The sequence below is a fragment of the Giraffa tippelskirchi genome, chromosome 10 (genome assembly GCF_054371585.1).
Source record: "Giraffa tippelskirchi isolate mGirTip1 chromosome 10, T2T-mGirTip1v1.2.pri, whole genome shotgun sequence".
NCBI lineage: Eukaryota > Metazoa > Chordata > Mammalia > Artiodactyla > Giraffidae > Giraffa > Giraffa tippelskirchi.
This window is the reverse complement of record NC_137284.1, coordinates 75,158,170-75,183,021: the sequence shown is the minus strand read 5'-3', so window position 1 is coordinate 75,183,021 and position 24,852 is coordinate 75,158,170. Positions and strand designations below refer to the sequence as shown.

General features: G+C 36.0%; 1 long non-coding RNA gene across 3 annotated transcripts in view; it reads right to left on the bottom strand.

Moving 5' to 3' along the window:
- Nucleotides 1-24,852, bottom strand: part of LOC145524472 (uncharacterized) — a 517,399-nt gene that overhangs the window by 112,049 nt on the left and 380,498 nt on the right. For 2 of the 3 annotated variants that reach the window (XR_014067557.1, XR_014067559.1), the window contains one exon: nucleotides 20,538-20,601. This is a non-coding gene — a long non-coding RNA (uncharacterized LOC145524472). Of the gene's footprint in view, nucleotides 1-20,536; nucleotides 20,602-24,852 lie in introns of those variants that run through there. The other variant, XR_014067558.1, reaches the window with a different exon arrangement.

Genomic DNA, 24,852 nt, shown 5'->3' with positions numbered 1-24,852 from the left:
AAACATGCAGTTCCGCACTTTGAGTCAGAGGCTGTATCATTCTCCGCCGACACCGCTCATCCCTTCAGGCTGATTCCCTGGCTGCTGGAGCTGGACTCCGGCATGCAACAATATGGATGAATGTCAAAGGCACTGTTTTCAGTGAAAGAAGGCAGTCTCAACAGTTACATATCGTATATGACTTCATATGACTTTCTGGAAAAGGTAAAACTATAGAGACAAAAGATAAGATCAGAGGTTGCCAGGGCTGAGTCATGGGGGGACAGTTTGACTACAAATAGACAACACGAAGAAATTTAGGAGACTTCCCTGGTGGTGCAGTGGATAGGAATCTGCCTGCCAATGCAGGGGACACAGGTTTAATCCCTGGTTCGGGAAGATTCCACATGCCGTGGAGCAACTAAGCCTGTGTACCACAACTACTAAGCCTGAACTCTAGAGCCTGAGGGCCGCAACTACTGAAGCCCACGCGCCCCAGAGCCACATACCATAACTATTGAGCCCGCTGTGCTGCAACTATTGAAGCCTGCGCACCTAGAGCCTGTGCTCCACAAGAGAAGCCCCTGCAATGAGAAATCCGCACAGTGCAACAAAGAGTAGCCTCTACTCATCACAACTAGAGAAAGCCCGCGCAGAAACTAAGGTCCAGTGCAACCAGGAAAAAAAAAAAAAAAATCAAACATTAAAAAATATTAAAAGAAGAAAAAAATTGGGGAGAGAGGCTCACAGAATGGTTCTGTATCCTGAGAGTGGAATTACTTATACAGACCTCCATATGTATTAGAATTAAAAACTGTGCATTAAAGAAGTCAATTTCTCAGTACTTAATTTGAAAATATTAAGGTCCTAAAATTCTATGGTTGGAAATATTACAATGCAGTATATCATTCTCATAAGTTTTATTCTCTTCCTCTATTTGCATGCACTGTTTTAAAGTAGGAAATTACATACAGTGTTTTAACACATCAGAATTAATGAATACATTGCTTGTGTTTGCGTATAAAATATATAAAATTTGGTAACTTCTCCCAATTCCTGTGACTCTTCTGCACCACTGTGTGCTCAAAGAAATGTGGTTAAAATCTATTGCCTAATTCTATGGGTCCAAGCCCTGAAATCACTTAAATAATGTAATTTAGTATTCTTGCCTGGAGAATCCCATAGATAGAGGAGCCTGGCAGGCTGTAGTCCATTGGGTCCGCACAGAGTCGGACATGACTGAAGCGACTTAGCAAAGTATAGCATAGTATTAAATTTATGTAGATTTAGGAGAATTTTCACTTGAGTTAAATTTTTTAAAACATATTTTCAAAACAATTTATTTCTTTCCTGATGTTTAATTTGAACTCTTACAAAAAGACCTCTTACATTCTCTTTCAGTTTGAATCTTAAAGGCTGATTTTTATGTTATTAATTCAAGTGACTTGTTGGTTATTGGCATTTTCTAGGAAAATGAATGATTTGTATATGCTATACAAATACACTGCTAATTAATAGAGGACTTAGGACACCAGCTCTTTGAGGGAGAACCAAGAAGACCCCAAAATTGCTGATTTCTTCGTTTATAAGAGGATTCTATTGTAAAAGCACCTTTAATGCAGAGATGGCACATAAATTCAGGTAGCTGTTTAGGACATCTCCAAGAACATCCCCAAAGCACATTTCTTTCAGTTTTCTTACAAGTAACTGCTTCGGGGAAATCAAGTAATCATGATGCTTTCCCCAAAGGATATTTTCTTTATTATCATAGTTTTTATAGGTTTCACAATTTCGATAAATATGTTGTTAACCTCTTCCTTTGGTTTTCATCATGACACTTAAATACATGTTCCATACATAATATGGGACACAGGTACACCCGTGGCTGATTCATATCAGTGTATGGCAAAAACCACCACAGTATTGTAAAGTAATTAGCCTCCAACTAAAATAAATAAATTAAAAAAAAAAAAGCAGACCTTACCTTTTGATAGAAGGCTAATTTGTTCTGACCAAAAGGTGAAATTTATCTTTGGATTCTTGAATTTTTAACTTACACATACATGCATGTTAGACTCATTCATCTTCCAACATATCATCATGTATGTATGAATACAAGCAAAGTTTTGAAAACTTCTTTGACAAGAGCAATATATTCATAATTGTTTATATAAGTTTAATTCTGTTTCTCATTTGTTTGTAAAAGTAAAAGTTAGCCCTTCTCACATAACTTGTGAAACTTTGCTTCTTAAATGAACACTTTGCCCTCGCCATACAAACAGAAGAGTTATTCCGGGCAGTGCAAGGGCTTGAACCCTGGCAGACTTAGGTCCAAATATTTGGTTTGATTACTTAACTTTGAATGTCTGTTTCCTCATCTTTCCAGTGGGAATAATATTTGTCTTTCAGGGATGTTACAGGAAAAAAAATTTGGCCCACTGGTTGGCAATGGCTTTTCCACAATTAACAGTAACTGTGAGAAACATCAATAACTTCTGTTGCCGATATTTCTTTCTTCTTTTCCCCAAAAGAGAACTTGGCCCTCTTAATAGATGTTGTTTGGTCTATTATAAAAGAAAAGTTTTTTCTTGCAATATGTATTTACATACTTTAGAGATCTTCTTCCTTAAAAAGCAAAAACAAAAAAAATTGCCATATTGCAAAATATACCCTTAAAAATCTCAAGATAAAATACTTTTGCTACTAAACTTCAAAAGGATAAGATTTTAAATTAAAAACTGTATTGGCTTTAAAATTTTCATGCTAATATTTTTTTACAGAGTTCTTTAAACACTGGGTTTCTTTTCAACATAAACTATGCTTTTGTTATCAAGTATGCTTTTCCTTATTGTATAACCATGATTTATAAAATCATATATATAATAAATGTATAGAATATATTTAGGTATTAATTTTAGTTTTTAGTTTTGAATTTTCTATGATTCTTAATACTCTTTGCCTTGCTTTGCCATTAGAGAACACTAACTCTGCACTTCTATTCTAAATTTAAATCTAAATATTTTTATCAATATATGCATATTGAAATTAGCCAATAATATCACATAGTGTGCTTTATTCTTCTCTAAGGTCTATTTTCTCAAAATTAACTGGAAATTTGCTTTTGAGTGATCACTTTTTGAAAAATCACTAATAAAAACCCTATATCTTCTAGTATTTTCTCAAAGAGAAAAAAGTTTTAAAAAAAGGCTTATTTCAGAGTCAATAAATTTATAATCATTTATTTGTTGTAGAAAAATTGTCTATGCATTTTTCATATTCTACCACAGGGTGGTGTATTGCTTTAAATATGGTATCTGTTTTTTAATACCATGCATTCCTAACTAGATTTATTCTGTTATATAGATAAACTATGAAGTAGTATTTTAGTGAATGGTAACAAAATAGGGGTTCTAAAATTTGAACACTATCAGACTCCTTTGAATTGCTACTCAGGTATAATTAAGAAAAATTAATATTCAGTGGTCCCCAACAGAAGAAAGCAAAAAATTCTATTCCAATCATGTGGAGATTTTATGACACAGTGTCTTGAAATGGTATTTAATTTTCATGTAATTGTGTATGCTTTTCCTTCAAAGGTAGCAGTCATGGCATAGTCTACTGTTTCGATAACTGATTTATATGTTGTATATAAGTATTGTATGGGCTTCCCTGGTGGCTCAGATGGTAAAGAAACTGCCTACAATGTGGGAGACCTGGGTTCAGGAAAATCCCCTGGAGAAGGGAATGGTAACCTACCCCAGTATTCTTGCCTAAAGAATTCTATGGACAGAGGAGCCTGGCAAACTATAGTCCATGGGGTTGCAAAGAGTCTGACACAACTGAGCCACTAAAACTTCACTTCACTTCACTTCATATATGAATTAATTATGATAATGTAAATGCAAAAAGGCAAAATGGTTCTCTGAGGAGGCCTTACAAAGAGCTGAGAAAAGAAGAGAAGCAAAAGGGAAAGGAGAAAAGGAAAGATATAACCATTTGAATGCAGAGTTCCAAAAATAGCAAGGAGAGATAAGAAAGCTGTCCTAAGTGAACAATGCAAAGAAACAGAGGAAAACAATAGAATGGGAAAGACTAGAGATCTCTTCAAGAAAATTAGAGATAATAAGGGAACATTTCATGCAAAGATGGGCACAGTAAGGGACAGAAATGGTATGAATCTAACAGAAGCAAAAGATATTAAGAAGAGGTGGCAAGAATACGTAGAACTATACAAAAAAGATCTTAATGACCCAGGTAAACCCAATGGTATGATCACTCAACCAGAGCCAGACATCTTGCAGTGTGAAGTCAAGTGGGCCTTAAGAAGCATCACTATGAACTAAGCTAGTCGAGGTGATGGAATTTCAGATGAGCTATTTCAATTCCTAAAAGATGATGCTGTTAAAGTGTTGCACTCAATATTCCAGCAAATGCGGAAAACTCAGGAGTGACCACAGGACTGGAAAAGGTCAGTTTTCATTCCATTCCCAAAGAAAGGCAATGCCAAAGAATGTTCAAACTACCACACAATTGCACTCATCTCATACCTAGCAAAGTAATGCTCAAAATTCTCCATGATAGGCTTCAACAGTACATGAAACAAAAACTTCCAGATGTTGAAGATGGATGTAGAAAAGACAGAGGAACCAGAGATCAAATTGCCAACACTTATTGGATCATAGAAAAAGCAAGCGGATGCCAGAAAAACATCTACTTCTGCTTCACTGACTATACTAAAGCCTTTGAGTGGATCACAACAAACTGTGGGAAATTCTTAAAGAGATGGGAATACCAGACTACCTTACCTGCCTCCTGAGAAACCTGTATGCAGGTCAAGAAGCAACAGTTAGAACTGGACATGGAACAATGTACTGGTTCCAAATTGGGAAAGCAGTATGTCAAGACTATGTTGTCATCCTGATTATTTAACTTATATGCAGAGTACATCATGAGACATGCCGGGCTAGATGAAGCTCAAGCTGGAATCAAGATTGCCAGGAGAAATATTAACCTCATAGATGATACAACAACTTATGGCAGAAAGCAATGAGGAACTGAAAAAGCCTCTTATGAAGGTGAAAGAAAAGAGTGAAAAATCTGGCTTAAAACTCAACATTCAAAAAACTAAGATCATGGCATCCAGTCCCATTACTTTATGGCAAATAGATGGGGAAACAAAGCAAACAGTGACAGAATTTATTTTCTTGGGCTCCAAAGTCACTGCAGATGGTGACAGCATCCATGAAATTAAGATGCTTGCTTTTTGGAAGAAAAGCTAGACAGCATATTAAAAAACAGAGACGTTACTTTCCCAACAAAGGTCCATATGTTCAAAGCTGTGGTTTTTCTAGTAGTGTCATGTATGGATGTTAAAGATGGACTGCAAAGAAAGCTGAGCACCAAAGAATTGATGCTTTTGAACTGTGGTGTTGGAGAAGACTCTTGAGAGTCCCTTGGACTACAAGGAGATCAACCAGTCATTCCTAAAGGAAATCCACCCTGAATATTCATTGGAGGACTGATGCTGAAACTGATGCTCCACTACTTTGGCCATGTGGTGTGAAGAGCCAACTCATTAGAAAAGAACCTGATGCTGGGCAAGATTGAAGGCAGGAGAAGAAGGGGACCAAAGAGGATGAGATGGTTGGATGACATCATTGACTCAATGGACGTGAATTTGAGCATGATCAGGGAGATGGTGAAGGACAGGGAAGCCTGGTGTGCTGCAGTCTATGGGGTTGCAAAGATTTGAACATGACTGGGTGACTGAATAACAACATGGTTTGTGTTCAAAATATTGAATTATGTTGTACTAATTTGAAAATATGGTTTTCCAACTGAATTGCTTTAGAATCATTATGCTGGAGCTGTGACTTTCTAAAACAAAGTTAATTTACTGACATCAAGTAATTCCTACCTGCAGTACAGTCAAAGTAGTCTCCTTTCAACAACTCAATGCTACTTTTAACTCACAGGAAGCACAGAAGCTGAATCTGAAAGCTCAGTCCCCTTGGGCAATCTTGATAGATTTGACAGTGATAAAACTACATCTCTATGAAATCTCTCTACATGATCTCCCTTATTTTTTACTCAATAGTAATGGCAGGAACTCTGATTGGGCAGCAACACAGATATAACATAGACACAAATGACACATGTATGAAAGTGAGGAAAGCATGCTTAAACAATATCCAGTGGCTCACATCTCACATCAGGAGACCACTTGAAATGATGAGTGTTGCTTGTGACTTACACCAAATACTTCAGAACTCCCATTCACACATATCTATGTTTTTGAAATATTTCAAATTTTGAACATTGGATATAAAAAAGAAAAAAGACATTTTTTAGCTCCCCACTTCATCTACAGTATGTATACTGTGTGTGTTCATTTGCTTAGTCATTCCAACTCTTGGTGACCCCACGGACTGTACCCTGACAGGCTCCTCTGTCTGTGGGGATTCTCCAGGCAAGAATACTGGAGTGGGTTGCCATGTCCTCCTCCAGGGGATCTTCCCAACCCAGGGACTGAACCCAGGTCGCCCACATTACTGGTGGATTCTTTACCATCTGAGCCACTAGGGAAGCCCTCAGTATGTATATGGATCCAGATTAAACAGTAATGGTAGACAAAATTAAATTTGGGAAGAGAAAGATGACATTGAAAGTAATTCTGGAGTTAATTTTTTTTCTCCAGTTAATTAACTGGAGTTAATTTTTCTTTTTATAAGTGCAGAGTGGTAAGAAACTAAACAATTTTATGTTTAGTCCAACAGATTTTTTTTATAGTGTGTAATTTATGTAACATAAATTACATTTATTTTAAATTTAGTGGCATTTAATGCTTTCACAATGTTGTTCAACTACCATCTCTCTCAGTTTCAAAAATTCTATCACCACAGAAGAACACCCTGTTCCTATTAAGTAATCATTTCCTGTTGTCTTCTCCCAGTGTCCCGAGAAAATCACTGACTTGCTTTCTATGCATATGAGTTTGCCTATGTTATGCATATTTCATACACAAGGCATCATACCGTATGTGACCTTTTGTGTCTGGCTTCTTTTACTTAGCATAATGATTTGAAGGCTCATGCATGTTGCAGCATATATCACAATGTCATTCTTTTTATGGCTGAATAATATTTCATCGTGTTTATATAAATAAACAATATGGTAACCAAAATGTTACCAAGTAAAATGTGGTAACATTTTATTTATTCTTTCATCCACTGATGCAGGCTTGAATTGTTTCCACCTTTTGAGTACTGCAAACAATGTAATGTAATGTAATGTGTACAATGGAAACTGGCATACAAAAATCTGAGCTCCTGTTTTCAATTCTTTTAGGTATATTTCAAGTGAAATTACTGGGTCCTATGTAATGCTATATTTAGTCTTTTGAGGAATTGCCAAAATGTTCTGTGCAGCATTTTTCATTTCCCTACAGAATGAAACTGGACTCTCAATCTGATACCACACATGCAGGAAAAAACTCTAACCTGGTTAAGGACTTAAATTTAAAACCTAAAACCATAAAACTCCCAGAAAAAAAAAAATAGGGAAAAATCCTTTTGAAATTTTTGTTTGTTTCTCTTTTTTTTTTTTTTTTGCAGATGCATGCTTTATCTTCTCTGGAATGAATATGTAAGAGTGGAATTGCTGGATCATAGGGAAGATATATGACTAACAATTTTTTTTTAACCAAGATGGTCTTGGCAACAATTTCTTAGATATGAGACTAAACAAAAAAAGAAAAGTTGGACTACATAAAACTAAAAACCCCTTCACAGCAAAGGCAACAAAGAAGAAAATGAAAATAAAATCTATGAAATGGGAGAAAAAATTGCAAATCTATCTGGTGAGGCAAATATTCAAAATATATAAAAAATTCATACAAGTCAACAACAAAAAAAGAAAAAATTTAAAATGGACAAATGACATGAACAGACATTCTTCCAAAGAAGACATACAAATGGTCAACATATATATGAAAACGTGCTCAACCTCAATAATCAACAGGGAAATATAAATCACAATCACAGTGTGACACTACTTTAAATCAATTTCCTTCCTTTGCAAATGGACATTCAGTTTTCCCTACACTTTATCATTCAGACAGAAACCTAATAAGGAACCTCAAACTTGAATAACAATATAGATCAAAGGGATACAACAGACACATATAGAACATGCCACTCATCCACAGCAGAATACACATTCTTCTCAAGTGCCCACAGAACATTCTCCAGGATAGATCATATATTAGGCCACAAAGCAACTCAACAAGTTTCAGAAGACTGAAATCATACCAAGCATATTTTCTGATCACAATGATATGAAACTGGAAATCAAATAGGAAAATTTTAAAAATCACAAATATGTGGAAATCAAGCACATTACTGAACAACCAGTGGGTCAAAAAAGACATGAAAAAGGAAATCAGAAAGTATCTTGAGATAAACAAAAATAAAAATACAATATACCAAACCATATGGGATGCAGCCAAAGCTGCAAAGCCAAAGTTTTAAGCAAATTTATAGCAATAAATGCCTATGTAAAAAAAAAAAAGAAAAAGAAAGTTCGCAACAACCCAACTTTACACTTCAAGGAATTAGAAAAAGAACAAAGTAAACCCAAGGTTAGCAGAAGGGAGGACATAGTAGAGATTAGAGCTGATATATTAATAAGTGAACTAGAGACAACAAAGGAAAATATCAATGAAACTAGTGTTGCTTAATTTTTTTTGAAAAGATAAACATAATTGACATGCCTATAGCTCACTAAACAAGAAAAAAGAGTAGTCAAAGTTATGAATGAAAAGGCAAGATTACAGTTGATACCAATACAAAGGTATCACAAGAAGTTACTAAAAATAACAGTACTTTAACAAATTTGATAACCTGGGAAAAAGATAATTTCCTATAAACATACAATCAACCAAGACTGAATAATGAAGAAACAGAAAATCTGAATAGATTGATTATTACTAAGAGACATAAGCAGTAATCAAAAAGTCTCCTAACAGAAAATTTCATTTCATAACCAGATGGCATTACTGGCAAATTCTATCAAACATTTAAAGAAAAATTAATACTAGTTTTTCTCGAATTATTTCAAAAATATCAAAGAGGAGGGAATACTTCCAAACTCACTTTATGAGAGTAGCATTACTCTGATGCCAAAGCAGACAAGGACATTATGAGAAAAGGAAACTGTAGGTGAATATTCTTGGTGAACACAGATGCAATAACCCTCAACAAAATACTAGCAAACAAAATTCAACATTAAAAGGACCATACACACAATCAAGTAAGATTTATTTGAAGGCTTAGAGGATGGTTTAGTATAAATCAAATCAATAAATGTGATCCACAACATTAATAAGATGAAGGAGAAAAACCATATGATCACTTAAATAGGTACAGAAAAATTATCTGACAAAATTCAACATCCTTTGATAATAAAAACTCTCAACAAACTGGGTATAGAAGAAATTTACCATAAATTATGCCACATATGGCATAATAAAGGCCTTATGTGACAAGCCCACAGTTGACATCATACTTAATGGTTACATGCAGAAAGCTTTTCCTCTACAGTCAAGAGCATGACAAAGGTGCCCACTTTCACCACTTTTATTCCAGTTAGCACTGAAAGATCTTGCTAGAGCACTTAAGCAAGAAAAATAAATAAAAAGCATCCACAACAGAAAGGAAGAAGTAAAGCTGTCTCTCTTTGCAGATGACATGATATTGTACATAGAAAATTCTAAAGACTTCATCAAAAGCTTCTAGACCTAATAAACAAATTCATGTATGTTGCAGGATACAAAATCAAACTCAGTTTCATTTCTTATACTAGCAGTGAATTATCTGAAAAGGAAATTAAGAACATAATACAATTTACAAAAGCATCAAAAATAATAAAACACTTGGAAATAAATTTAACTGAAGAGGTAAAAGTTCTGCATGCTAAAAACTGTAAGACACTGATGAAAGAATTTGAAGAAGATAAAGATAAATGGAAAGATATCCCATGTCCCCACCTCATGCAAGGCACAGCTGAGCTTCAGAAAGATCATAGCAGTCATTCTATGCTCAGCTTATAGACTTCTGTTTATGTCAATCATTAGGTCTGTGCTCACTGATATTTCTGTGTATAAACTACAACTGTTTTAAGATGATGACTAATTTCTGGAATTAAGGATATAAATGCACTAAGGTACTGATTTTCTTCTTATACTCCCCACCCTCTGTTTCTGAAAACTATATCTAACAGGTACCTGATATTTGATGGCTTCACTGATTTTCTTCTGAACAGTTTCAGTAAATTTTCCTGTAAAAAGCGGTAGGATTTATGTCAATGTTCCAAACTACAGGTGGCACTGACTTAATTTGTCAGTTCTGTTTTTGGTTATTCTTTTGTAACTTGAAAGTAAACAGAATACTACATATCATGAATAATGTTGAAGGAAAAACCTGAAGAATAATTCCTTTGAGGGGACAGTTGAATGTGGGAAATCATTTTCTCTTTTTATCCACTATGCTCCAAGGAGCCTAGCCAAGACCGCATCTGCTTTTTTTTAACATATATATTTTTTTAGTGTCTAGCATGGTGATGTGAGCATGCAGATATTTGATAAATGCTATATAATGATAGTTGTGGCTATCATTATTATAGCAATTATGAAGCTTACTCAAAAATGAGTTGATGCTGTGACTTCTTAATAAGACATGTTTTGTCTCTAGATTTCTCTGTAAATAGAAGCCTTGAATGAACTAAATTTGTTTTCAACATTCAGAAAATCATAGGAAAGAATCATAGAAGCCATCTAGCCCATATACCTTGTGTTACACTGGAAGAATCTGAAAAACAGGGAGGTTTGACTTGTCCAATATAAAAAGTATCGTTAGTTACAGATGTAGGGGACAAATAAACAGGTCTTCTGATCTTACAGCATTACTCCTACTATACAAAACAAGAAGTTACTTTTGCCATTGTTATATGGTAATTTATAGCTCTTATTCGAAATTGTGTTTCAGAGTTATACTTTGGAATTCACAATGGCAGACAAAGAATACTTAACTTACTGTATTCCTTCCCACTTTGGAGATTTTGATAGAGTTGGTGAATCCACCCCATTTTATCAACCATTTACTGAAAAGCAACAAAATCCAGAGCTGAGAGAATACAACCTAATTATGTCTAGTTGGATAGCTAATTTCAACTCAGCTGCAAAGAAAACTTGCAGGATTTAAGTGAATAGAACTTCAGTGTGTGTGTTAGTATTAGCTTTGGGGAATTAAGAAAAAAAAAAATTAGAGACTTATCTCCCTGGTGAGATGGTCTGTGTTGAGAGCAAATCTCCTTAATAATGATCCAGGTATGGATTTCTGCTGGGCTTCAGAGAAAAGATAGGGATTTCATAATATACAATATTATATGTATTCTGACATTTATGATGTTCACTGACTGAGGCAAGTTGATGTAGTGTAAGATGAAAATGCTATACATCCCAAAGTAGGCTTGATGCAAAATGCAGCTACCACAGCAAACCTCAAAAGACATTTGTTCATTTGGTTAATTTTGTGACCAAATGTTTTATTTCATAATTCTGGAAGTCGACCAATTTTCTGTTCTCTCACTACATTTCAGTACTGAATAAATACAGTGCTGGAGTTGGCCCACTGAAAATGACCTGCTATCACTCATGCAGGCAAAGCCACAGATTCTGGGATCCTGACTTTATTTGGTCCTCCTTCTGGATTGTGGTAGGGAAAATAAACGTACCCAGTGACTTATATCTGTTTCTTCAGGTGACTTTCACCTTGGCTGACTTGATTTGTGCTGAGGGGACCACAGAGAGACTTTCTTCGGCTTCCCAGCAAGCAGAGGTCAAGCTCTTTTCATGTTCTCTTCCTCATTTTCCTTCCTTCTGGGACTGATCATGTTCTTTCAGGCTTTTTATTATTGTCACCTCCTTTTTTTAAAAAATCCATCTTTACTTTGTGATTAACTGTTTCTTTTAAGTATGTCTATTTAATTATTTTATAAAAGAATAACTTATGTAGATTCTTCTTGAGGCTCCTGGTCCTGGTCAAGCTGACCACCTGCTATTGTCCAAAAGTGTGAGGCATCTTCTACTTCTCACACTACATTGTTATTGCCATTTTGCTGTTTTGTGCACTCCACCACCACTTCATAAGCCAGTTTATAGCAATCACTGGATTCTACTTTTCTATTGCCTTTGTCAAGCACAGAGCCTAATACATAGTAAGTACAAAACACATGACAGATGAATAAATTGGATGGGCTCTTAGAAGAAAAATCAGCTTGCTTGACTTAATTTCAAACACATTTTTTAAGAAAACAGTTATGTGGCATATATCAAAGAAACATAGGTTTAAAATCAGAAAAAAAAAAAAAATGAGTTATGGCCCAGGCAAGAATCTTAACTTGCCTTTATTTCAATGTACTCCTCTGTAAAATAAAAGTGTACTAAATAATTTCTAACGTCAAAAGAATTCTTAGAGGTGGATTACTTTCATTTGTCATTATAAGAGACAATAAAGTGGTGTAGCAGTTTCTAATCAGTTAAACTATTAGGTATTGAGTCTTTAATACATATTTGTCACAGTATGCAGGGAAGCCTGGCGTGCTATGGTTCATGGGGTCGCAGAGTTGGACGCGACTGAGCGACTGAACTGAACTGAATTGACAATGTTCAAAGCACTTAAAAATAATTCAAAGCCAACTTGACACATTAATGTTAAAATAAAAAAATGCTGCAACCATGACAAAACCTATTGGCAGAGACCACAGGTTTATATGTCAATGTGTATAGGAAAAAGAAGCACCAACTCAGAATGGTTTGGAGGACTAGTGCCTTAAGAAAGGGATTTTACAATTTAAGGGATGAGGACCAGCAAAGGGTAATAGAATTTTAGAACTGAAGGGGTTCTTGCAGTCACCTATCTCTTTTGATTTAGAACAAATTCAATTGATGTTTCACAAACTGTAGCCACATCAAAGCATTTGTAGTCTTGCTTGGAATTCAGGACTCTTAATCTGGAATTCTTTGGACCACAACATCTGATCTCCTATATAAAAGACTGATTTATATTAAAGCCAGTAGTGACAAAGCACACACAAAACCCAAGGCAGAAAGAAAAGGATAGTGGAGGCTAGGTTCTGAGGGGCAGATGTAGATACAAAACTCTAGCTAAATATTCAGGACAAAATTCAGACATATATTTCAAATGCTACATGAAGTAAACACCTGTTTTTATTGTGTCCTTTCCAGCATCACTTTCTTTGACAACAAAACTCCAGTTTTCCTCAGTGAATTCTATCTTCCTGACTCTTAGCCGTTATTGCTTAAATGGAGTAACCTTGTTGTTAGTATGTATATTTCTAAGTTTATTGCCCTAGAGTTTTACAAATTTCAAAGTGGATAAAAGAGTATTTTTCTATTTTAATGCTGGAAACTCTCAGATCTTACCTATTGAAGATTCTCATTCATTTTATAGTTGCATGTTTATTCTGCTTTTCAGCTAAATATTTATTGAAGCCTTTTTTCCACCTCTGACCTTGTGAATCTTTGCCTTACCTGCTAAGATCATCTCTACTGTATTTAAATCTCACCTGCAACTCTCTTGAATGCATAGTTTCCATCCCAGGCTTCTGCTACATCCTTATGGCCCACACTCCATGGTAACAGTATGATTTTTCCATCAGTGTTTCCATACAGTGATAACTGTATGATCTTCCTCATTCTCAAATGTGGTTCTTGAACACCGGTTCTCTATTTTGGGGGACAATGTTGGCTTTGCAGACAGACACCTGGATTTGACTGTTGGGTGCACCACATGTTAGCTACATGACCTGGGAAACTACCGAACAGCTTTAAGCATAATTTTCTTCATCTTCAAAATATATGCTAATTTATGTCTACTTCATACGACTATTGTCGGTAAAGACTAGCATAAACATCTTATGTAATTAGCAGAGTTCGTGGCACTTGGTAAGCACTACAAATATTAGACATTATTGTTATCACTATTATTCTTATTCCAAAGTAGTCCCTCTGAGTACTCTTTTCAATATAGTTGTTTAACTTTTAAGTCATTAAATTTAACAATTTAACATAACTCTTAAGCATGTTAGATAGACAGCTAGATAGATTGATGTCAGTGTGTCTATTTCTACCACTAGATTTTGTCATCAGGCTTAAGAACTGAGAGCTTCTACATCTTATTATCTCTAGCTTTGATAGCATATGACCTGGTACTCAGAAAGGAGAGAGAAGGAGATAAGGAAGACACACCAAGAAATCACCTCATACATACACATATGTATATGCATATTTTTCCTCATATAATCAAAATGTCCAGAAAGTATCCAAATTCCTTATTTCATTAAACTATAATGTGTCCAATACTTCTTTAATGAATGTTCCATTTGGTACCTTTTTAAAAATTGTGTCAAAACGGAGATATTGCTTGGTTATATACTGGGTGTGAACACATTTTATTCATTCAACATAAAATTATTGACCACCAACTGTGGGGTAAGCTACATGCTAGATCCTGCACATGTGAATATAGATAAAATAAGACCTCTGCTTTCCCAGAGATTACAGGTTAATGAAGCACAATGATTACTAGGTAGATAAATTGTGATATAACGAGGTAAGCATGTGACTCAATAGGATTATAAGTTAGCATGGATGCAGAGGATGAGGTGACTAATCACTATGTGAAATTGAAGGGTTGTCCTAACATTAGCCCTTGGCTCTTTTACCCAGAACAGGATGTTTTTATTTAAAAACTTTGTAAAAATTAATAGTAATTTTGATGCCTCACATCTAAGCCTTTGAAGACCACTCAGGAGCACTCTTTCTGCCTTCCCTGTATAGGTGTCCATATTTTCTTTTCTAACACGGTTCTCTAACTTTTGCTTCTATCATTTTTCTCCTCCCAAAAGCAGATGGTTAAGGTCATAACCAGCAGTGAAGGCATTCCTCTACTGGGGTACAAGCAAAGATATCAGACATTACTCTTTCAGTGTAATGACAGAAACTCAACTCAAACTTGATTAGGCAAGAAAGGTGATGGACTATCCTTCACGAACAAACTGTAATGGTAAGGATTGTGCCACTCATTGGAGACTACTGCAGGAGGATTCTGTCACCATCTCTCAGGTCTGCTATTTCCATGTTCATCTCATCCTTTCAGATAAATGTCCCCCACCGTGTCAAAACAATGGCTACAGCTAGCTTCCGGGCTATTATGATATAGTAAGAGGCTCTTCTATTTGTTTTCACTTGATAATTTCTTCAGACAGACTTTGACTAGCCAGGTGAACCTAGGAACCATGAAATGTGATCAGAAGAGTAGGGTCTAAGATGATTGTGGCTCTTGTTTAAACATACGGTGGAGGGAGAGGAAGGAAGAACATATTTGAGATGAAGAGGAATGAGTTGTGGGGGCAAACAGAAGTAGTCATACAGTCATTACTGCTTTCCAGTAAATGTCTACGGAGTTCCTGCAACGTGCCCAGCACTGCGCCAGTGCCACAGTCTAGGAGAATTATTCAAATAGTCTACACGTAAGCCTTCTCAAAGGAGGACAGGAGCAGTTGCCCTACTCCAGGTGAGTTCCACTCTCAGGCAGCTCTCTGAACCTGACCACAACTAGCCTTGTCAGCCTGGGATCACTTGGGGAAATTAAGCCTACTATATCTATCCCCCAGATAGTCTCTAAATTTCACTTAGAAATTGGGGAGGGAAGATCAGAGAATTGCCACGGAAAATCAAGGGCACCGAAGCTAAGCCAGGGAAGTTTGTGAAGACGTCTGCCATCTGCAGCAATGACGTGGGTGGCGCTCACGTGCTTGCTTGAAATGCTGCTGTGATTCTCATGCCTGCCTATGGGTCTGGTTGCCACCACATCAGAAAATAATGACCTTAACTTCTCTTCTGTTGTCCAAACCTCATGTAACTTTCTCTCAAAGGGAAATTCTATCCAGGATGAAATAGGGAAGGGGAGTTTGGGGGATACAATTTCCCAGATCTTGGGAGGGTGTGAGTATAATGCTGAGTTGATAGCAGACAATCCACTTCAGCATCCTTACCCTGTTTCACATGCAGGCATGTTGGCCAACATTTATTGATGACTCACTGCACCAGGCAATGTGCTCCTTATTTCACATGTGTTTTCTCACTGAAGCCCTTAAACAATCCCAGTAGCAGTGTGAGATGGAGGCAGTAGGAGGGACAGAAAGAGTTTTATTTCTATATTTTATAAGAAAACTAAAGCCAAGAGAAGGAACTGACCAATGGTCCTACAGCTGAAGTAATAGTGGAGCTACGGTTCAAATCCTAATCTCTGACAAGAAAATCCGATTTCTGAAGTGGACACAATACTGCCCCTCTAATCTATTCCTTCTTTGATATAATTGTTGGTTATGGCTAAGGGAGTCAAAGCTAGGTTATTTTCTCATGTAGTTTCACTGCAGATGGCACTTCTAATCTAAATGACTCTTATAAAAGGGCCATTTGGGGAAATATGTTTAAGAGATGCATAAGGCCCAAAGTCTAAAAGATAGATGGATCCCCCATCAAATGTCAGTAATTGTGAGAGAAGCTAAATAGACTGTGTACACCATACATGGATGGGAATACTTCCTCAAAATTATTCAAGACAAAAATAAGTAGTTTAAAATGGCTTATTGATTGGACTAATCATTTTTAAAATGGGAACAGTAATCCTGCTGGGAAATTTTAAGAAAAATTTATGCTGTTGGGATTGTAACATAGTATGAAAGTATGTTGACATGAAGAAAGGTGCTATTGCAATGGAAATAAAGGCTGTTATAATGGAATGTGAGACAAAGAGACTTTGTAAGAAAAAAGTTACTAGTGGTTAATCAGAACAACTTTTGAAAGGTAGAGAGAAAAAAAAAGAAAACAAGAGAGCATGTAAGAGAGGTTGTGTAGCAAAGATTCAAATAAAATATTCTGGTCCTCAGAAAGAAACAATCTGTAGAGCAGCAGTGTTCAAAGAAACCTTCGCTTCCACTCCAGTCCTTCTGTAAGACTGCACACCCCCCACACACAATCTCTTGACTAATTTCATTCTGAGTACTTTGATATTGGGAGTGGGGTCTCTTGTACAGTAGAAACAATCTTTTTGATTACTGGAAAGATGTGTTCTAAAATAAATACATCTATCTAAAATTTGCTCTGTAAATGTACTTCTGATACACATATAATAAAATTCACAAATTTCCCAAACCGCACTATAGCAGTGCTATATTGAAATCTTTGACACAGAAAGCTAAGAACCAGAAAGTAGTCATGGCCGAGTGGTTAAGGCGATGGACTAGAAAGCTAAGAACTGAATACTTGGTTGCTATGACAGCTTCCCTGGTGGCTCAGACAGTAAAGAATCCACCTGCAATGCAGAAGACCCAGGTTCAACCCCTGGGTTGGAAAGATTCTCTGGAGAAGGGAATGGCTACTCACTCCAGTATTCTTGCCTGGAGAATCCCATGGACAGAGGAACCTGGAGGTCTACAGTCCATGGGGTCTCAAAGAATCGAATATGACTGAGAGACTAACACGAAACATAAGCCACTCCATCAAGACTCAGAAATCCCATGGGTGTCATCACGATATGGTCAGCAGCCTTACCTTCCTTCGTCCATACAGAAAAATGTAGATGTATTTCAGTCCATGTGAAGATAAGAAAAACTGTCCAAGTTGTGCCATTGGGAGTTAATGTGCTATAATTCTGATTTCCCAGCTTGTATGAAGAGGACATTACAAGGCTGTCCCCATTTGGTATCTGTGATGATTTAAACACCTGATTTTCAAAATTGAAGTAAAACTACCCTCTAGGTGCAAGAAACATAGCTTTAATAATAAATCTTCCATATTAGAGGGATGGATTCAAGAAATGAAAGGAGTTGTTAAAAAAAAAATCCATGAGGCACAAGCAACAAATTGTCTAGGATGAAATTATATTTTTAATCTTTTTGACTGGTACTGGTATATACTAAAATAAACATCATCAAATGTGAGGTAATTAAACACAGTAATTTGCTAATTCCAAAGACGTTTCATGTCAAATTTTGAGAGAAGTAAGAATGACATCACTTGTGAAAAGCAAATTGGCTACCTATAGCGGTTTACAGTCACTCAGCTGAATCTACTCAGAGTTTTCAATGCATATGATCTCCAGCTATTCCTAGATCTCTCCAAAGTCTTTAAGTTTCTTCTTACTCAGCTGGTAAAAAAAAAAGCTGATAAAAAGCTTCACCATGCCAACCTGTCATTATTCTATCATCCCTGGCCACTGAAATTCAAAAGAAAAGCTCTTGCTAAGTGACCTGGAAGGAAACACAAAACTGTAAGATTATGAGTAAACAAGCCCCCCGACCAGTAGGCCTGCAGCATGGATTCACTGGGAAACTCAATGCACCCTCAAGGGTCTCTGCTATCTCCTTTCAGGGTGGCTGCTACATTGTAGCTGGGAAAACACAATATATACCTAAATGGAAGGAATCTGGTGGTGTGGAGATTTGGTAAAGCCACTCTTAATTTCTGGAAGCCTGTATGAACAATCAAGCCAAGTCAAAATCCAATAATGTTGGGTGGAGTGAACCCAGTCTCTGGATATTTGGCTGTACAAACTCAAAAGCCCCAAAACTTACAGCCAAGTGCGGTGTGATTGGCAGCTCACAGAGCTGTCTGGGATGGAAACAGCAGGCATGTGGATCAGAAGTAGTAGAACAAGCATGAGGTGAGTAGAACAGAAATGTGTAAATCCCTGGAGAAAGAGTATGGAGAGAGGGAAATAATATTTTGGCATTCAAGGAAGTTTCTGGGTTTAGCATATCAAATCGAATAAAAGATAATGTGCACTTGGCAATAGAAATAAAACTTAATGACTCATTAGGTGAGAGAGATCTGATTCCTCTGAAAGAAATTCTGTCTCAGGTTGCAGAGTTGAGTGGTTGTGCATGTCAAGAAGAAACTTATTTAATTATAAATCAGAATGGGGATGAACCTGAATAGCAACAAAAGGGTAAACAGGCGCAATGATTAAATGGCTTCAGAATAGTTATTGTAATAGTACTCAGGCAAGGGTCATAAATTGCTGACATGTGAACATATTTTCAAACTTGTGATATATGGCTCTGCTGGGTTGATCTCTATTTTATCTAAGGTGGTGTTTTCAACCTGTTTTCTGATAGCCATGTCTCACTGCATGTGCTTTTGTTCTTCTGCCTGTTTTGACACCACGTACTGTGTCGGACATGACTGAAGCGACTTAGCAGCAGCAGCAGCAGCAGCAGCTGTACAGATACCACCATTAAAGTGTTTTCATAGTGGGGAAAAAGTTCTCACTAGTAAATCATGAATCGTCAACTCCAAAACGAAGAGAGAAACACACACAGACACACATCCTCATTCCCATAAAAGTTCAGATTGTAACCTTGAACCTTTGACACATGATGACAAAGAATATAAATACGTAGGAGAGTCCAATGGAACCAGCAGCACCTGATTATCACCTTCTAGACACCTCCGTTTACTCTGCAAACTGAAACATGTGGTCTACATGCCTACACTGAAACAGCTTTGAAGTGAGGAAGTTACAAAGAGGTAAGGCTTTACATGGAACAAACTTGGGTCTAGAACATGAGTCCATGACATATAATGAACAAAGAAGGGAGGAAAAAAGAGAGAAAGGAAGGGAGAAAAGTGAGGGAAGGAGTGAAAGAGGAAGGGAGGGGAAAGAAAGAAAAAAGGTGAAAGAAAGAAGAGGGGAGAATGGAATGAAAGAGGGAGAGAGGATGGGGCAGAGGAATATGTTACTACTAATAATTGTAATATATGTTACTTAGAGAATCCAATATATTATTATTCAGATAATTATGAGTTAGAATAATTGGCTGATAATAATAAAGATTCCCAAGGTATATATATACTTGATAAAGTGGGAAAGCGAGAAAGATGAACTCTGAGAAATGATATGCAAGTAAAGGAAGACAATCTGTTCCATAATGAGGTACCACAGAAAGCTTCTATGGCGGCAGTGTTCTCATCACATTGTGGACACATAAGACACTTTGACAATGATTTTATATATATGCACACATGCCAAGTAAGGGATAGACATGTTTTAAAATTTCATACGTGGACTTACCTGATGGTCCAAAATGGCTAAGACTCCATATTCCCAATGCAGGGGACCCAAGGTCCGATCCCTAGTCAGGGAACTAAATCCCACATGCCCCAACTAGGAGTTCATATGCCACAACTAAAGATCTCACATATCACAGCAAAGATCAAACATCCCACACGCTGCAACAAAGACCCAGCACAGCAAAATAAATAAATAAAATACAAAGGAAAAATTAAATTAAAAAAATTAAAAATTCCAAATGAATTATTTTGAAGTTAACTGTTCAATTGTATATTAGTTTCTCATCATACAAGGAAGATGATAATCAAAGCCAAAAAGAAAGAAAAAAGACAATAGACTTACTTATGATTAGGTGCAATTCTCTGATGGCTGATAAGCTCTTGTTTCTTCTCCTCTTTACAATATGCTAGATTGGGAAGCAATTAATACAGAGTATTGTTATTACTATAATAAGGATGACCTTATATTTTCTGTTTTAAAAGAAATTTTAGTTCTTAATTTTCAAGATAATGCTGCTTGGGCATTTTTTACAATGTACCAGTGTGTAGCAAACTTACTGTTAGAAACGCTATCACTGGTAAAGAACTCTTAAAAAATCAAGAGATACAAAGACCAAATTCCATTAGAAAAATGTGCAGAGAACATGAGTGGACAATTTACAGGTAGGATATGCAAATGACCCTTAAACTTATGAAAAGATGTTCATATTAAAATTTTGTCCACCGATTCCAACTTCTGGGATTCAACCTAAAGATACATTTCTCAAAATGCAAAAACATATGCTGTAGTTTATTCTTTGCAGCATTATTTGTAAAATCAACATAGTGGAAATGACTTTAATGCCCACACACAGGACAGCAGTTGAATAAACTAGGGTACTTTCATACAATGGAGGACTAGTGAACAATAAAGAGTGGGTATCTCTATTAACTGATTTGAGGGATTTCAATGATATATGCATTTGATGAAAAAGCAAGGGACAAAAGTTTTCCATTACATTCTACATTTTGTGTAAGGAAAAAAGGCCATCTGCATATATGTGTATTTCCTTATTTTGATCTATCTATTCTATAGACTAAATGTGTCCCTCCCCCCAAATTCATGTCAAACCCTAACCCCTAAAGTGATGATATTAGGTGCTAGACATGTCACATAGAATATATACATACCTATAAAATGGCAGATAGTGAAGCTAACAACACATGTATCAACTATTCCTCAACAATTTTAAACTTTTTCAATATTTATATTGCTCTCTAGGCATTCTCCCTCTCCCATAATTCTGAAATGTTTACTACAACTTCCTGTGTTCATTTACAAAAAATTCATTTCCTCATTATTTTTTTCTTCTCTTACTAAATGCCTGCAGCTTTATTCACCAGAACTATTTCTGACTGCTCACTGTAAACTTTGTTCACTATGGAATTACTTCAAACTCCAAATCCTTAAAATAGGTTAAAGATTCCTTTAAAATTTTTAGACACAGGTTATCTGTGGTGTTTGTAGTTACAGCACGTGTTTCTTGGGAATTTCTATCTGTACCCAGTGTGAAACTGGCACCATGCCACAGTTATTTTCTTGTTGCTTTCTTATAAGAAAAAAAAAAGTAGAAGAGAATTAACACTAAGAATGGCAATCATATTTCCATACATATCAATGTGAGTGCATTCTTTCTCAATATCCTATCTAGTATTTTTTCTTTCTATTTATTTATCTGGAGCCCAGCTCCCTAGACAGCTTCACTGGAAACTCGTCTACTATGTGGCTAGAAAGAGCTGCAAAGGGATCAGCTTGTTTCACAATCATACCAAAAATGCAATATAGAATATAAACCAAGAAATAGTTTTGAACAGTATGGATCTCAGGTCTGTTTACATAGGAGACATTTATTTGAGGAGACCTAACATTATCCATAAACAGACAAATTCATCCACATAAACATAATCAAACAATGCTGTTGATTATCCTCATGGAAAAGACCAGAGGGCTTACTGTGATTCTTTCAAACTTTCCAATTCCAATTGACTCTAAAACAGTCAGGTCTCCTTACAGATCCTGGAGGTTGATATGAAATTATATGAGCAAGTAAGTATTCAATTACATATTTTCCAATTTTAGGATTCTTAGTATTCTTCCTTTGTTATGAACTTACTGTTTTGTCCCCCTTCAAGATTCACATGTTGGAATCCTAACCACCAGTGTAATGATATTTAGAGATCCAGTCTTTGGGAGGTAAATGGGGTTGGATGAGATCATGAGGGCAGAACCCAATGATGGAATTAGTGACCTCACAAGAAGAGGAAGATACTGACAGCTCTCTCTCCCACTCTGTCCCTCTCAAGGGTGTGTGTGTGTGTGTGTGTGTGTGTGTGTGTGTGTGTGTGTGTGTGTGTGTGTGTGTGTGTGTGTGTGTGTGTGTGTGTGTGATGTCAGGACAGTGAGAAGGCAGATGTCTGAGAACCATGAAGATCTTCTTTACCAGGAAATGACAATTCTGGCACCCTTATCTTGGACTTCGGGCCCAAAGCTTGTCTTCTCATGCTTTCAACAGCGTCTTTTGCAGAAGAAATATTTTAAATTTTGATGATGTCCAATTTACCAGTGTTTCCTTTTATGAACTGTGCTTTTTTGTGTCAAGTCTAAGAATTCATTGTCAAACTCTGTAACTTCGGGTTTGTCTCTTTTTTTCTTTTGGCTTTGTTTTTTCCTACCATATTTTGCAACTCTATTGTCTGGTGCATACATATTTAAGACTGCTAAGTCTTTGTGGATTGGTCCTTTTATAATTATTTAATGTCTCTGTTTCTGGTAATATTTTCTGCTCTGAAGTATACTGATACTAGTACAGTCACTCCTGTTTTTCTTTTATTAATGTTTCCATGATATATCTTTTTCCATCTTTTCATTTTCTATTGGCTTATCTCATTATATTTGAAGTGATTTTATTGTTAACAGCATATAGTTGGGTCATATTTTTTAATCCAATATGTCATTTAATCCTTTGTCATTGTTTAACTAGTATATTTAGACTATTTACATTGTGTTTATTACTAATATGACATGGCTTTAGCTTGCCATTTTGTTTTTATTTGCTTCTTCTATTTTTTTTATTTCTCAGTTTTCTTCCCAAGTCCTCCTGTGGGTTACTTGAATACATTTTAGAATTCAATTTTGATATACCTATAGTATTTTGAGTACATCTGTTTGCACACATTTTCTGGTGGCTGTTTGTGTGTGTGTAAAATCACACAGCTTACTGATTCCCTCATTTTACCAGTTCAAATGAACTATGTAAACATTAGTTCCCTTTACTTTCCATTACCCTCATGCACTTATAACAATTCTCTTAAATATTTTCTCTCTATATATTTAGAATAGCTTTAAAATTTTTGCTTTAATCATCAAATATAATTTTGAAAACTCAAAGGCTATTGTATTTACTCATATTTTTTCTTATTATGTTCTTTCTTCTTGATATACTAAGGTTCTTTCTTATTTTGTTTCCTTTCTGTTTATAGAATTTCTTTAGCCATTCTTTTCAAGTAGGTCTCCTTGGGCAAATTCTCTTAGTTTTCCTTCCTATTGATTTCCCCGTCATTCCTGAAAGACATACCTAATAGCTGTAGTGTTGAGCTGACAACTCTTTTTCCTATAGCACCCCAAAAATACTATGCTGCTTCCTTTTGCATGTCTGCACAGATTCTGATAAGAAATCAGTCTAATTATTTTTTCTCCTATACATGAGAGATTGTATCTCTATGATGGCTTTTAACATTATCTTTAACTTTCAGTAGTTTAATTTTGATGTGCTTTGCCATTGACTTCTTTGGGACTTATTCAGTGTCCTAAATCTGTAGGCTTCTATATATTGCCAAATTTAGGAAGTTTTCAGCCATTATTCCTTTGAGTATTTTTTTAAGCCAACATGCCCTTCTTTCTCTCCTTCTAGGACTCCAATGACTAGAATATTAGTTCTTTTATTATAATTCCCTTGGTCCCTAAAGCTCTGTTCATTTATGTTTAGTTGATTTAATCTCAGAATGAGTATTTTCAAATGTAGCTATTCTTTTCTTTGCCTCCTCTGTTCTGCCATTGACCCCACCCACTGGCCTTTCATTTTGGTTACTATATTTTTCAGTTCTAAAATTTCTATTTGTTTCTTCTTTATATCATCTATTTCTTTGCTGAGACTCCCCAATTTTTCATTTGCTTTAAGTATGTTTTTAGTTGCTCACTGAAGTAATTTTTATGGTGATTCTTTTAAGATTTTTGTCAGATCATTCTAACACCAAAATCATACTGGTAATTGTCTCTTTTCACTCAGTAGGAGATTTTCAGTAAGCAGTATAAGTGATTTTTCTGTTGTAATCAGGACATTTTTATTTTATGACCTGAGACTCTGGATATTACTTAAACCTTCTGCTTTAGCTAGCTTTCTCTGAAACTGCTCTGGTAGGGGAAGAGGAAGAACTGGTAGAAGCTTACATTCCCCACTTATCCTCCATTGACACAAGAAAGAACGCTCCTCATTACTGCTAGGGGTGGGATGCTTAGCTGTTTTGAAAGTCTTGACTTTTCCCTAGGGATCCTCTGATACCAGCCTAGGGAGTAGAAGGGATGCTTTACTACTTCTGGTGGGAGTGGAAATCCAGCCTCC